The sequence below is a fragment of the Manis javanica genome, chromosome 5 (assembly GCF_040802235.1).
Source record: "Manis javanica isolate MJ-LG chromosome 5, MJ_LKY, whole genome shotgun sequence".
Taxonomy (NCBI): domain Eukaryota; kingdom Metazoa; phylum Chordata; class Mammalia; order Pholidota; family Manidae; genus Manis; species Manis javanica.
In genome coordinates this window covers 142,779,571-142,794,912 of record NC_133160.1, presented here as the reverse complement: position 1 = coordinate 142,794,912, position 15,342 = coordinate 142,779,571, and the positions used below count along the sequence as shown (strand labels likewise).

General features: G+C 39.9%; 1 long non-coding RNA gene across 1 annotated transcript in view; it reads right to left on the bottom strand.

The window, feature by feature from the left end:
* LOC118969227 (uncharacterized) overlaps positions 1-15,342 on the bottom strand; it is a 116,823-nt gene that overhangs the window by 62,047 nt on the left and 39,434 nt on the right. The gene's annotated exons all lie outside the window — the stretch shown is intronic.

The following is a 15,342-nucleotide window of genomic DNA, read 5'->3' as shown; positions in this document are numbered from 1 at the left end:
TGAATGGCAGCCTCTCTCATACTTTGGTGCATGGTGACTATTCAAGATGATTCTCCCAGACCAGGGGGCACTCTAGTGCCACCTTCTTTCAAGGTAGTAGTTCTAGAGTCTATAGAGAGATATGCTGTCCATATAAGATTACTTAAATTTAAACTAATTGAAATTAAAATTTTAAAAATCCAGGTCCTCAGTCACACGGGCTACATTTCAAATACTATAGAGCCACATGTGGCTAGTGGTTACCATTTTGCCCAGATTTAGAATTTTTATCTATAGATAGAAATATAATTCATCTATATAATTTTATTTATAGACATGGAAGATATAGAACTTTTCCATCATCACAGGAAATCTATTGAACAGTGCTGACTTAGAGTGTTAGCTGTCCTGAATCATCTATGTAAATAAATTCAACTTTTATTCATTATGCTCTAACTTAAAACCATAAAACCAAGCAATCTGGCGGATCATAGATGTTAGAAACACCACGAAGATTTATCTCTTCTTTCATTTCAATTACATTCTTTAGTCCTTTATTACAAATCTTCCACAGGCATTTGTAAGGGTCCATGTTATCATGTTTGTATGAATTCTTCCATCCTACCTCCAGTAATTTAAGGGGAAACAAAAAACAAAAACAGCAAGCAAATATGGCAAACTAAATGTTTAACAAAATAGATTGGATTATTTAAATTTTCATTAGTCTTGGCTTTCAAACTTTTTTTTTGCAACTCACAGGAGGAAATATATTTTACAATGTAACCTAGTGCAAGCACATACAAACAGGATTAAACAAAGATTACACAAAATAATACTTACCCTGACCACCCCTGATATATTCTGATAGCTTCTATTTTCTCTTCTTCCTCCTCCTCCTTCTCCTTTCCTTCTTGAGAGCTGGTTATTTACTGTACTGATTTCATGACTTACAAAGGGGTCATGATCTGTAGTTCGAAAAACACTGAAATTGACCAGGGGTTGCAAACTCAAATGCTTAAGGTTGTTGGGCAAGTAACAAAAATGCATGGACCAGACTGTGCAGGAGTATGCGAAGTGGTGAGCATATGGCTCCTTAAAAGGCTCCAACCAATGTTTTCCATGTAGGCATGTATGTCTCTGTGGTAAGAATTTCTGATTCTTCAAGAGAAGACGAACTTCCAGATATGTTTGTGAATCTTCCCAATTTAAAAATGTGGCAAATCATTCTTTAAAAATGTAAATGCTTGTCAGCAAAACAAAACAAGTCTCTCATGTGGAATTGATCCAATTGAGGATTCATTTTCTAGTTCCAGGAGTAAAACTGGAAGTAAAATGGGAATCCAGATTGCCCCCCCAAAATGGATAAAGCTCAATCCTTCAGTCTTTTCAGGACTTGGTGGGGAAGAAAGGACGGATCCTAGCTAAGGAAGGTAGTTAAAAGTGATTATTTCTCCTGGAATGAAGCCATGTTGGGTGCTCATTAACTGCCAAGAAGGGCAGAGGGAATCAGTCATTCCAACCACATGGAATCATCAAGAAATTGGGTTTGTGCTTGGCCAGAAGAGAGAGAAGCCCCATCTGCAAGTCTCAGCTCAAGACTCAATAATGGCCGTTGGGCTCTCTCTCTTTGACGGATAGTTCAACTAGGTTTCATTCTTACTTAGATTGGCCAGGTATCCAGCATGTGGGCTGCCAAGGTACAAAAAAAATCAGTCCATCATTTTAAAACATCTATAGCTAAAACACACTTAAATTTTAAACATAAATCCTACTATTATAATTTGATTGTTTAATCAGCCTGCTTTATACATGCAAAGCCTCTACGCTTTCTCTAGTAAACCATGCAAAACTGCCAATATTCAAACATTTTTTAACAAGCTTTCTCATTTGTAATCATTTTAGATTTATAGATAAGTTACAAAGATTATATAAAGAATCTCTCTATATTTTTCACTCAGTTTCCCTTAATGTTACTGTGTTACATAACCATGGTACATTTGACAAACTAAGAAATTAATATTGGTACATTACTATGAACTGAACTACTTCATTTGGATTTCATAGCTTTTTTTCAGTAATGTCCTTTTTATGTTCCAGGATGCAAGCCAGGATACCACATGGCATGTAGTTTAACTTTTTTGACCTATATAAAATGGCAGTTTCATATAATTCCATCTAATACTTTAAAACAGTCTAGTAACCAAAGAAGAAAAGGCTTTTCACAATATAGCCATTAGGTCCTAGGGAGAAGATTGCCTTGAGAACCCCACATCAACTTGCATTCATTGCCAGTTTGAGTCACTAATCTCTTCTAGAATCTAAACAAAGCCATCAACTTTCTGAGTCTCTGTTCATTGGTCTAGTGCAGTGCCTGGCATGAAGTATGTGCCCACTAAACACATGCTGAATATCTACTGCTTGTCAACAAACAAGAATTAAGTGCCTGGAAACCTTCCCAGAGACAGAAGAGCCAAATCCTGCCCAGAAATGGCTTTCTGATTAAGTTCATTGCCCATCTAGAGTTAGTCATTTTGAAATATCAGTGTTTATATTAGTGTGCTAGGGTTTCCATAACACAGCACCACAGACTGGGTGGCTTAAACAACAGAACTGTATTTTCTCACAGTTCTGGAAGCCAGAAGTCTGAGATCAAGGTGTGGGCAGGGCTGGTTTCATCCGAGGCCTCTCTCCTTGGCTGCAGAGGCTGTCTTCTCCCTGTGTCTTCAAATGGTTCTCCTCTGAACATGTTTTTGTACAAATTTCCTCCTCTTATAAGGATACAAGACATAGTAGATTTTTAATTTAATTACCTCTGTAAAGACCTTATCTCCAAATACTGCATTCTGAGACTTTGGGGGTTTGGACTTCAACATATGAATTGCATGACAAGGCAGAGGGATGCACAGCCTGGCCTGTGGCAGAGTTGAATATATCTGGTTTCAGGGTTAAAAAAAAGTAAAGAAAAAAAGGTCAGAGGAAGAACTTTCCTGAATCCAAATGTCGCTCATCTCCAAAAGCCCATTCTGTTCTTCTCTTTCCTGACTGTTCTGAATGCTTTGCTGCATGGATAGACCTATTAACTGCTATCAGATGGCGTGGCCCCATTCATGATAATGCCATCCCTTCAACTGCACTGATCTCTGAAGTGCCTTCAGCCAGCTTACTGCAATGCTGAAAAGCCTCTCAAAGGTACTTTCTATATATCTGTTTGACTGCCTGGAGGAAAAGAAAAACCTCCCAACAACTTGCAAACGGGAGAGCAGGCATGAGCAGCAGCATTGCTGTCAGGGCCAAAGGGCAGTGCATAAAGCCCTTTCATCACTAAAACTGCATGCTTCCAAGAATGTGGGTGGGTCCAAACCACATTTCTTCTCATTTGTGCGTGTGTGTGTGTGTGTGTGTGTGTGTTTACCTACACATGTGCTGGAGATCATTTTAATTTTTCTAAGCTTATCTACAATGCTGCAATCTGTGTTTGGAGACTTGCAAAATTGAAAACAATCACAGTGTGCAGACATTGCCTGACAGGCAGGAGACTGAAAGAAAAATTAGATAATGAACAGGCCAAGGGCACTAGGGGCAAGAATTTGAAGTGTAAGCCTTCAGAGAAAGCACTTTGATAAAGAAAAGGGAAAAGCAATTATTGGGGAAAAGGCCTAGATAAAAATGGGCCCAGAGAAAGCTGCCGGGGACAGAAGGAAAGGGGGAGTCACTGGGATGGGGACAGTGACCAGTGCCCTCACAGGACTGTCATTAGCCCAGAATTATCAGGCACCTGAAATAACAAGGTCAAAAATGTGACCTGAACAAAACATGAAATATTTGTTTAGGAAACCACATGCTGGGTGACAGACTCAAAGAGTGAAATTGGGGCACTTACCTTCTCTGCTTGCAGAATTAAAAGACAGAAATTAAAGCAAAGCCTATGGGGCTGGTGACATTCTTTTTATTAATATGCTACAGAAAACTGATAGGAGACTGAGGGCAGGAGAGGGCAAGGCTCTGGCCGATTTCTTGGTGTGGGGACCAGGGGAGGGCAGGAGGAGGAATTCAGGGGGATGGGACAGGCCAGGCTTCAGCCCCGCCCTGCTGGCCCACAGCCCGGCCTGCCAAGGCATCCGGATTCCAGGCCTCCAGGCTTTGAGGACAAAGGGCCCTTCTCCACTTGTCAGCCTTCCTGTTCCCAGGGATTGTGCGACCAGGCCCTTTGATCAAACTCAGGTCATTATGTCTGTGGACAACTGCTTTAAATATCAAGGTTTCAGGGTTGGCCCCGAGTCCCCTTGGTGCTCTCAGTCAAAGGGATTATGCCTGCTCCTCTTAGGATTTCTGCTTTTCCCCCTGAACTGACTAGGTTGCTAACAGAGCTTTCTGACACTGTCTCAACCCTTACTAGAAAGTTGTTAGGAGGTGGGCATGGTGGATGCATTCCCAATATAAATCCTCCACCTTTGCAGTGGTTGTGGCTTTAATGTTCTTCTACAAATTCCCACAATGGAATGAGAATTCATCCACAGTCAGAGTGAATCTCTGACAAAAATACACCTGAAGCAACAGACTAGGAGCCAGGACTTGGGTTCTAGACTTGGTCCTGCAGCATACCTCCTGGGTTGTTTTTAATCATTCACCCCCTCCGGGTCTGAGTTTTCTCTCTTTAAAAAATTAGAAGTTTGAACTTGGAGAGCTCTGTAGCTAGATTTTAAAATCCTGTGACTCCTTCACTGTTATATATTTCCAAGAAAGAATGTTCTGTTCGACCCTGAGATGACAAAGTACAATGTATTTCTTTGGCTTCAAGAAATAGGTAAATTGAAGACAGAAAATGAACAACCCTTTCAAAAACTGATTCATATGGTAACACCTTTCTCACAACTTACCAATTTAATAGGTAGTTGGTATCTAACAAGGCCACATGTAATGCCTGTGGGTAACACTTTTCTGATTTTACTTAGAGAAAACATGACAACTCTATTCTAGAAGGATCCATCTCTCTGCTCTTGCTGCACAGACCACTTCTGTTCCTAATAAAGGGAAATTCCCTTCCTCACAGCAGTAACAAGAAAAGTTGCAAGATGAGAGAATTAGACCAACTTCAGATCTACTGAGAATTGTTTAAGATTTGGCATAAACTTATGTTTACTTCACAGGAACAAATTCAGATCTGTATCTGAAAGTAGCTTTGCTAAGTATGGTGGAATTAACTACATTTGGAAAAGTGCTAAGAACTGGAGTTGTTTTATCATTATTACTGGTGACACATTTCCATGTCTTCTGCTAACTGAATTCAGTGGCATTATTCTACATGGCCTACATGTCAAGACTTGCATAGTTCAGGAGCTTACACTTGGTGTCTTTTCTTCAGGGTGTATGGGAGAAGTTTCTGGATATCACAGTCCCCAGGTTTATCTAATTATTCTCCTAATCTTTGCTTTTAGATTTTTAAAAAATGCTGTGAGACTTTGCCAGTCTGACAGAGCTTCTATCACCATTATATTCTGGATGAACTAGAGAGATGCTCTGGGGTTTCTAAAGCCCCTGTCTCTGGCTGGGTCCCTACACTGGCTTATTTTGATCTTCAGAGCTCATCCCAAATCAAGACTTCATCCATTCTCATGAGCCATCACTTGATGGGGCTGACGCCTAATCTCTGCTTCCAGATGCAGTTTCTTTCCTGAGCTGATTCTATTGTACTAAACATTTCCACTTGGATGTCCTTCAGGAACCCTAAATTCAAGTACTTGAGGCTAAGCTGATGATGATGTTGCTCCCAAAAGCAGCCTCGCTGACATCCTTCATTCTGTCACAGAAAACACTGTTCTCCTGGCCACGAGATGCCACTTGAGCACCACCTCAGATGCCCCTCTCTCTTGCCTGCAGTTCAGTCATCAAGCCACATCAGCTCTTCCCTTTCAGTGTCTTTTCCACGTGTCCTTTCGGGCTGGTTCTAACTGCCATCACCCTGGTCCGAATCCTCATTCCTTGACATTCAGGCTGCCATTTTCTGCCCATCCGTCATGTAAATCAATTCAGATGAATTCATTCACTCAGCAAACATCCGTTGAGTGCCTCCTGTGTTCTCTTAGCACGTCAGTTGACATCTGTGGAGTAAGGTGTAAACCCCTGAACTGACACCCAGCCCCCACCTCCCACCTACACTACCCCTGCTCACGCTTCGCACACGCATCCCCCTGACCCCAGACACACGGCTCCACTCAGCTGCCTCTGAAAATGCTTAGAACTCTCCCCCTTCTTTGGATTCCCTACCTGGGAGTCCTCTCTTCTTTCCTTACTTAACCTTAACCATTTTTCCTATTCCTTTCACTCAGTTCCTATAACTTGACAGTTTGCTCTGCTCTTCTCACAACTGGCACTTGCAAAATTGCATTGATGGCTCTATTTTCTGTCTTGTCACCTTAACTGGACTGTGAGCACCTCAAGAGAGAGAGATGATGATTACATGCCTTTGTGACCCATCAGCCTAATGGAATAAATTGAGAGAAGAAAGGAAAATAAGTAATTATTGAGCACTTACAGTACACCAGAAACTTTTATATGTTGGAGCTTTTTTCCCCTTTTCAACATCTCATTTAATGTTGTAAATCAGTGGTTGGCAAGCTATAACCTGTGGGCTAAATCTAGCCCCTCTGTTTTTTATAAATAGAATGTCACTGGAACAGAGCCACCTGTTCTTTTATATATTGTCTATGGCTGCTTTTGCACTACAGTGGCAGAGTTGAGTAGTTGTGACAGAGACCACATGGCCAGCAAAAACTAAAATATTTATTATCTGTCTCCTTAAGAAAAAGTTTTCTGACACCTGGTCTAAACAACCAGAGGCAGTAAAATCTGTTAACATCTGTTTTAATAGGCGAGGAAACAGAAGTTCAGAGAGTTTGAGTCAACTGCTTAAGGTCACACAGCTAATAAGGGACCCAGCAAAAACTTGAAGCCAGAGCCCATAGGCTTTTCATTTAACCACAGGATATAGTTGGTGATTGCTAATGTTTGATGATAGTGAGGCTATCATTTAGGTAACACCCCTTGGCTTTCTTTATACTTTTGCAGGAAGTAATCCAGTAGCTGACATTAACTGAGATTTTTTTCAGGTATGCATCAGATCCCTCCAACTGACCATATTAACATTATTTTTAAAATAATTTCTGTGATTTCCCTCATAGAAGTTATCTCATGCTACTGTAATTACATTCAGAAGGACACGGCTGCTTCAGAGCAAGGTCTATATCTTATGCCCTGAACTTTAATATGGTCATGGCACATATGTATGTTACAGGATATCAGTTTCAGGAATGACTCTTATTTTGAGAGAAAGGAGTTATTTCTACACTACAAGATTTCAATAAAAGTTGGTACGAAAAAGTTCCCATTGTGTGGTCACAGACCACCTGATCTCAGACCTTGTGCCACCACCTACTAGCTATACTACCCTGGGTAAGATACGTCATCCACATAAGCTTGGTAATTTTACCTGTATGATGGAAGTCATATGGTTATTTTGATGAGATGAAATAAGACACATAGAGCACTTACAGTACTTCCTGGCACACAGTAAGCAATCAACCTAAACATAAGATGTTATCATCATCGGCTGTTCTTTCATCATTGCGCAGAAATGACAATTCATTTTGAAGAGCCATGAAATTACAAAAGTGAGAAACAAACAATAGGCAGGTGCAGAAAGAACGAGACGAGGGAAAGATGGCAAAGAAAGCGAAAACGCACCCCCCCCCACCTTATCTCTGCAAGAAATTTCCAGAAAATATTTTTTATCAATAAATAAAGATACTTGTGTTCCCAGGAATATACCTGCCCTACAGAAGAAAATTAGGGGAAGGAAACTGCCCAAACAATAGTTTCAGAAGACAACCCCCAAATATTACTATAGGGGGAGTAAAAGTGTTTGTAAAGTAGCACACTCAATTGCATTAACTATTGCACAGAATAGCCAGGAATGCCAAAACTGGCCTCTCACTGCATCATTAGCTTAAAGTAATTAAACTGCTGCCAGGATCCCACGTCATGTGAATCATCTCTACCTGGAATGGCTATTAAAGTTACAATCATGCCCCCTTTGAAGTCTTAACTTCATGAATATGATTGAAGACAAAAAAGAGAAAAGGGGGTAAGAACAATTTCTCAGACTTTGAATTTCTTTTCCTAGTATGTTATCTTTTTCCTCCAGAATATCAAATTATCCTCTTTGCACATGCCTTACTCTTTAGTAATTTGGTTTTATATCTTGATTAAATGATTTCAAATGACATACAAACAGAGGGCCATATTTTATCCAGTTTTGAAAAATTTAGTTCTTGGAGTTGGGAAATCCATTTGTTTTCCAAAATGGATCACATTTTGGAGCAGAATTTCAGCAAAAGGAAGTGATGTTTGTCAATACGGTGACTACTCTGCTGACCTGAGGTGAGTCTGCACGGCAGGCCTTCAGAGGGACCCACAGAGCCCGACACCTGCCTTCTACCAGCCTCTTCCTAGGACTCTGGCCACTTGGGTTCCTTCTAAGAAAGTCACCATGTTTGTACCATGAGACCCTACTTCCCTCAACAGTCCAGCCTGGGCCCAGTACTGGTGCCCCAGCCAACGGCAGCCACAGGCAGGTGGGACATCAGGAAGCCTGTGAAGACGCTCCGGCCTGAAGACTCTCACCAGTTCGGGGTGTTCTGTATTGGATGGTGACCAACTCACAGAACCTGTCTTGAGGTGTTATGATGTTAGGAGGGAAAAACCCAAGGTACAATAAGCAAAGGGGCAGAATGAATAGGATCCCTGGAGTGAACCAGAGCAGCCCTCTCAGAGAGTAACTGGAACAGGTAGGATCCAATACCTCTTCCTATGCTGACACATAGTAACCGCACTAGTGGGGGTGAGGATTTAATAACATGTATAACTGCTGAATCACTGTCTCATATACTTGAAACCAATATTGTATATCAACTATACTTCAATTTAAAAAATGAACTTTAAAAAAGGAATGCAAAAGGCACTGGTGTCAAGAGTGAACCTGTCATGACATTATATGCATATATACACATATGCACACACATACCTGTACATATACATACACACATACATAACTGTTGTTTGAAGTATACTTCAAAATGCCTCCCTGTCCCTGGAGTATTTTTCCTAGTAGGGTGTGTGGGTGTTTGGTGGTGGAGGGAGGGGGGGTGCAGTTCACAGAGTAAGAAAATGAAGCAATTTTATGTGCTTGACACTTGTTCTGGTTGGCTTCCCATAACCACGGGACAAAGACAACTTCATGGAATTTGAGTGAGTTTTTGCTTTTAATTTCTGGCAAGCGTAGCTAGTTTCCGTAGCTAGTTTCCATAGCTAACCCTGAAGAAATGTGCCAAAGTGGCACAGAGTTTAAAGGGACAGCCAGGCAAAAAAGGTCCTGTGCGTAATTTCAATCAGAGAAGGTATGAAGGGTGGTCCTGGGTGGTCCTGAATTCAGTGGGTATCGGCTGGGGTAAGATGGTATTATGGGCTGAACTGTGTGCCCCCCAAATCCATATGTATCTCAGAATAAGACTGTATTTGGAGATAAAGAGATGATGAAGTTAACCATTAGGGTGGGCTCTAATCCAGTTCAACTGGTGCCTTCATAAGAAGATGAAGTTTGAACCCAAAAGGACACCCAGGAGCATGCACGCAGAGGAGAGGCCATCTTGAGGACATAGGGAGAAGACAGTCAGCTACAAGTCATGGAGAGCGCGGCCTCTGGAAATAACAAACCTGCTGACACCTTGATCTTGGACTTCCAGTCTTCAGAACTGTAAGAAATAAATTTCTATTTTTTAAACCACCCAGCCTAGGGAATTGTTAGGACAACACTAGCAAACTAAAACAGATGGCATACAGAAGGACTTGCTCTGTAAGGAACTGGGAGAGTCCAAGACCCAGCTGTCATAAACTGGTGTCTTCTTGATGCATATAAAAGCATGATGGTAAGGGAGGGCATTTGCGTTTTCATGCCTACTGCGTGCAAGTAGTAAGACAGATCCTCTATACATTCCGTTTAATGCTCACAACAAGCTGGCCAAGTGATTTACTCTCTTTTTGTAGATGGGGAAGCTAAAGATTTAGCAAGTGAAGAATAATGCATAAGTTTGCCAGAGAGGGTCAGGTGTGTCCACTCCCAGGGAGACACCAAGCAGCCTCCCAGGAGCCCCAGAAAGGAAAAAGGGTCTTGGTAGAAGTAAGATTTCAGATGAGCTGGTGCTGAGGCCCATCCCACCAAGGCCAAAAAATGTCAAGGGCTGGCTAGTGTGGTAAAGCAAAGTGGATCAGTCCACAAATTTAGGGTTATAATCCCAGCTTATCCACTTATTAGCTTGTAGAACTTGGACAAGTCACTTTATCACAAAGTCATTCTCTAACCTGTGAAATAGTAATACCTCTTAAAGTATTGTATTCAAACTTCATAGGATTATTGAGCAAATTAGATGAATTGGTAGATTCAAAATTCTTACTGCAATGTGTATTAGGGTCCTCCAGAGAAAGAAAACAAGTAGGATGTGTGTGTGTGTATGTGTGTATATAAAGAAATTTATTTTAAGGAATTGGCTCACACAGTTGTGAAGGCTTGGTTATAAAATCTGATAGAAAAAGGCTAAAAGGCTGGAGATTCAGCAAGGAGTTGCTGTTTGAGTGCAAAAGTAGTCTGTTAAGAGCCAGTGTTGCAGATGAAGCCCAAAGGCTGTCTGCTGGAGAATCCTTCTTGCAGGGAGGATGTCAGCCTTTTGTTCTATTCAGGCCCTCAGCTGATTGAATGAGGCCCACCCACATTATGGAAAGCAATCTGCTTTACTGGAAGTAAAACAATTTAAGTGTCAATCTCTTTCAAAAACACACAAAAACATCATAAATAATAGTTGACAAAATATTGGGGTATGTAGCCAAGTTGACCCATAAAAAGTAACCATCTTGCAGTGCCTGGCACTTAGTAAATGCTCAGCAAATGCTATTATTACTTTTATCATTCCTGTTAATATGAAAAAAAAGCCTCCTTTCTCTTATTGACTAAAGTATGGTCGAACACAGTTAGCATGTTCAGAGTTAAAAAGGGGGAAAAATACACAGTCTAAAGAGAAACAGAACCAACCAAACTGTTAACAAACCAAACCATTATCTGAAGCCCTTCTTTCTTAGAAAGTGAAGGGGAAAAAGCGCCGGTACATCTGGATAAAATGTAGCTGTATTATACTCCCTCTGGGAAAAAGATTATCAGTGTTATAATTACAGGACTTGTTTGCAAAGAATGTAATTGCTTTTTCTATTGCAAATGAGTCCACTTTTTCTCAGATAACTAAGAAGTGGCCAGATCTTCACCTCAACCTCTGATGTGGGCAAAAACTTTTCATTCATGGCCCTCAATTACTCCCACAGCAACTAAACATTTACAGAATTTTAGAGTTGGAAGGAACAAGAATGACCTACCCAAAGAGACACGGAAGGACCACAATAACAGATGAAAGATGGGACCAAGTCAGCAGAAACTGAGCACCCATCATTTTTCAAAGAAACAGCTCTTTTGTCTTCTGTATGTATTTGTCTTCCACCAAAGATTTCATTCATTTGTAGAAGATTTTTGTGGGTTAAAACCCAAAAAGGCTTGAAAGCCACTGACTTGACCTAACACCCCACCTGACACTACTATGTCCCTGTCAAGTGTTCATTTATTCTAGCTGGAGGATCCCTGAGATGGAGATCCCGCTATCTCATGAAACAGCTTCCTCCATTGCTAAAATATCTTTAGCAAGCCGACAGTGTCAGAGGGTCCTTTCTTACACCGGCTAGAGCAACTTATACACGGTGGTCCCAAACTGTTATCACCTATTCTGACTTGGAGAGAAGAAAGAGAAAAAGGGCAAGAACAAGAGAATGATAAAGAAAGAATGGGTAAAAGAAAAATAGGATAAATTCAAGCTGTGTCTCCAAAATCTAATCATTCAACCTTCAATTTTCTTTTCACATCATATTTATATTTTCTTAACAGCATCACTGAGGTACATTTGACATAGAGTAAACTGCACATGTATAAGTGTACAATTTGATAAGTTTTGGCTCATAACACAATTGAGATAGTGAATATCTAACCCCCCAAAGTTTGTTTGTACCACTTGGTAATCTTTCTTTCCCACCTGTCTCTGACCTCTATCCACAAACAACCGCTGATACACTTTTTATCACTACAGCTTAGTTGGTATTTTCTAGAATTTTATATTAATATAATCATTCAGTATGTATGCACTTTTGTCCCACTTTATTAGCTCAGTATAATTATTTTGAAATTCATCTCTATGCTGTTTTGTGTATGAGTAATGCATTTATTTTTATGACTGAGAAGTTTGCCATTGTATGGGTATACCACAATTTGTTTAATCATTCACCTGTTGATGGACATATGAGTTTTTTTCAATATTTGGTTACTATACCTAAAGTCACTGGGAATGTCTTTGTATTAGTCCTTGTATGCACATATTCTCTTATTTCTCTTGTTTATGTAGCAGCAAAATGGCTGAATCATAGGGTAGGCATATATTCAACTTTTAAAGAAACTGCCAAACTGCTTTTCAAATTGGTTGTTCTATAATTCATTCTCATAATTCATTCTTACAGAAGTCTATGAAAGTTCCTGTTGATCTTTGTAATTGTCAACACTTTGTATGGTTCATCTTTTTAAAAGCCATTTGAATAGGTGTGTAGTAGTGTCTCATTATGATACCAATTTGCATTTCCTTAATGACTAATGATGTCACCATATTTTGATGAACTTACTTATCATCCATGTATCTTTTTTGGTGAAATGTCTGTACAAAACAGTTGCCCAATTTTAATTGGGTGTTGGTTTTCTTTGAGTTTTCAGAATGTTCTGTGTGTTCTGGACACAAGTCCTTACCAGATATGAGATCTTCTTTTTCTCCCAGATTGTAACTTGTCTTTTTATTCCCTTAACAGTATTTTTCTAACAGCAGAAGTTTTTAATATGGATAAAGCACAATTTACCATTTTTTGTCTTTTATGGGTTGTGTTTTCTGTGTTGCATCAGAGAGATCTCTGTTCAACACAAGGTCAAAAAGATTTTCTCCTATATTTTTCCTAGAAGTTTCATGCTTTGTGTTTTATATTCACATCTATGATCCATTTTGAGTTAGTTTGTGTTTCTGGTATGAGATAGAGATCAAAAGGTTGCTGTTTGTTTGTTTTTGCTTACAGACAGCCTGGCTTCCCTGGACTCCCACCTCTGTCTCTGTGACTGAGGGAAACTGCTCCTCAGCTTTGACTGGATTCCCATTCCTGTGCCATGACCTGGAGACTCTCCAGGTAATAAGGGCTCGGGTGGTTGTAGGATTTCCTCTCAGTTGCTTCCCGTCATTCAGGGATCACCACCTGTCATTGCCCGATGTCCAGTATCTCGAGTACTGTTGTTTCATAGGTATATTTTTATCTCCAGCAGTTTCAGGTAAGAAGATAAACTTGGTTCCTGCTATTCTATCTTGACTGGAAGTGTAAGTCTCTATATTCTTTCTGTTGTTTTTATTTCAAGTGTAGTTGACAGACAATATTACATTAACTTCAGGTGTACAACATAGTGAATCAACATGTATATGCATTATTAAGTGATCATGATAAATCTAGTTACCATCTGTCTCCAGACAAAGTTATTACAGTGTTATTAACAGTATTCCCTATGATGGACATTGCACCCTCATGTCTTACTTATTTTATAACTGCAAGTTTGTGCCCTTCCCATATTTCACCTTTCAGTCCTCCTCCCCACAGCAACCACCAGTTCGTTTTCTGAGTCTGTCTCTGTTTTGTTTTGTTTCGTTTTGTTTTGTTTTTTAGATTCCACATGTAACTGAAATCACATGGTATTGTCTATTTCTATCTGACTTATTTCACTTAACATAATATCCTCTAGGTCCATCCATGTTGTTGCAAATGACAAGATTTCACTCTTTTTTAAGGTAACATACCACATCTTCTTTTCCATTCATCTATTAATGGACACTTGGGTTGTTTCCATATCTTGGCCATTGAAGATAATGCTGTAGGGAACATGGGGGGTGCATATATCTTTCCAAAGTAGTGTTTTATTTTCTTTGGATAAATACTCAGGAGTGGAATTGCTGCATCATAGAGTAGTTGTTATTTTAATTTTTGAGGACTTTCAATAGTGTTCTCCATAGTGGCTATAGCAATTTACATTTCTACCACCATTGCACAAGGTTTCCCTTTTCTCTTTACATCCTTGCCAGCACTTGTCATTTATGTTTTTGATAACAGGCATTCTGGCTAGTGCATGGTGATATCTCATTGTGGTTTTGATTTGCGTTTTCCTGATGATTAGTGATGTGGAACATCTTTTCATGTGTCTGTTGGACATCTGTATGTCTTCTTGTAGAAATGTCTATTCAGGTCCTTGGCCCCTAGAAATCCCTGTATTCTTACTTAACCTAATGTTTTCCTCTTAAAGGGCTAACTTTTCCTTTATTCACCCTATGCATTTATATTAATGTAATAACAGTTTTGAGACATTGTTGTATTGTTTTTATTCAAATTAATGTTAAAGTAAATGTCACACTATTAACCATTTTTTTAAGGTACATTTTTATACCACCTCCAAATTACCATGCTTACTCCAGTAGTACCCATATGGCAGATTGGGCAAAACCAACTTCAAGCATTCACCCTGACTATTCTACATCACCCACATTCCTCCCCTCGTTCATGCTGTGAGCATAGGAAATTCTCTGGGAGCTCAGTAATCCACTTTGTACTCATTGGTTTTTAAACTTTTAGAAAAGGAAAACTTTGCATATGAAATCACATTTATAGAAAATCTAACGCTTAGCATATTCTACCGTTTTGCAAACAGGCACCACACCTGCAGAAGCATCATCTTATGACTGAGTCAGAGCCCTAAAACCCACCTGCACAGAGGTCCATGCCTGAGTCAAAAAGGTGAAAGTCCTCTGTCCCTGCTTCTCCTCCATCTCTTGGCTTCTCTGATCTGCTTGTTCCCAGATAAAGGGTGTGTTACCTAAACTTGCACAACATTCAAGAAGCTAGTGGTGACAAAGAAAGCTCAACACAATTAGACATTTGAGGATGAGGAAGGAAATTGTTTAACTCTTTTGTGAAGTCAAACCAATCAATATTGCCATTGGGGCTTTCGATTAAATACAGAACAGCAAAATTCTATTCTCCCTTACAAAGCTTTGCTTGATGTCCCACATTTGTCTTACAGAAAGGAAGTTGGGGATTAAAGAGAATAAATTTTGATAGCCTGGGAATATTCCCCCACAAGGAGGTCCAGCACCC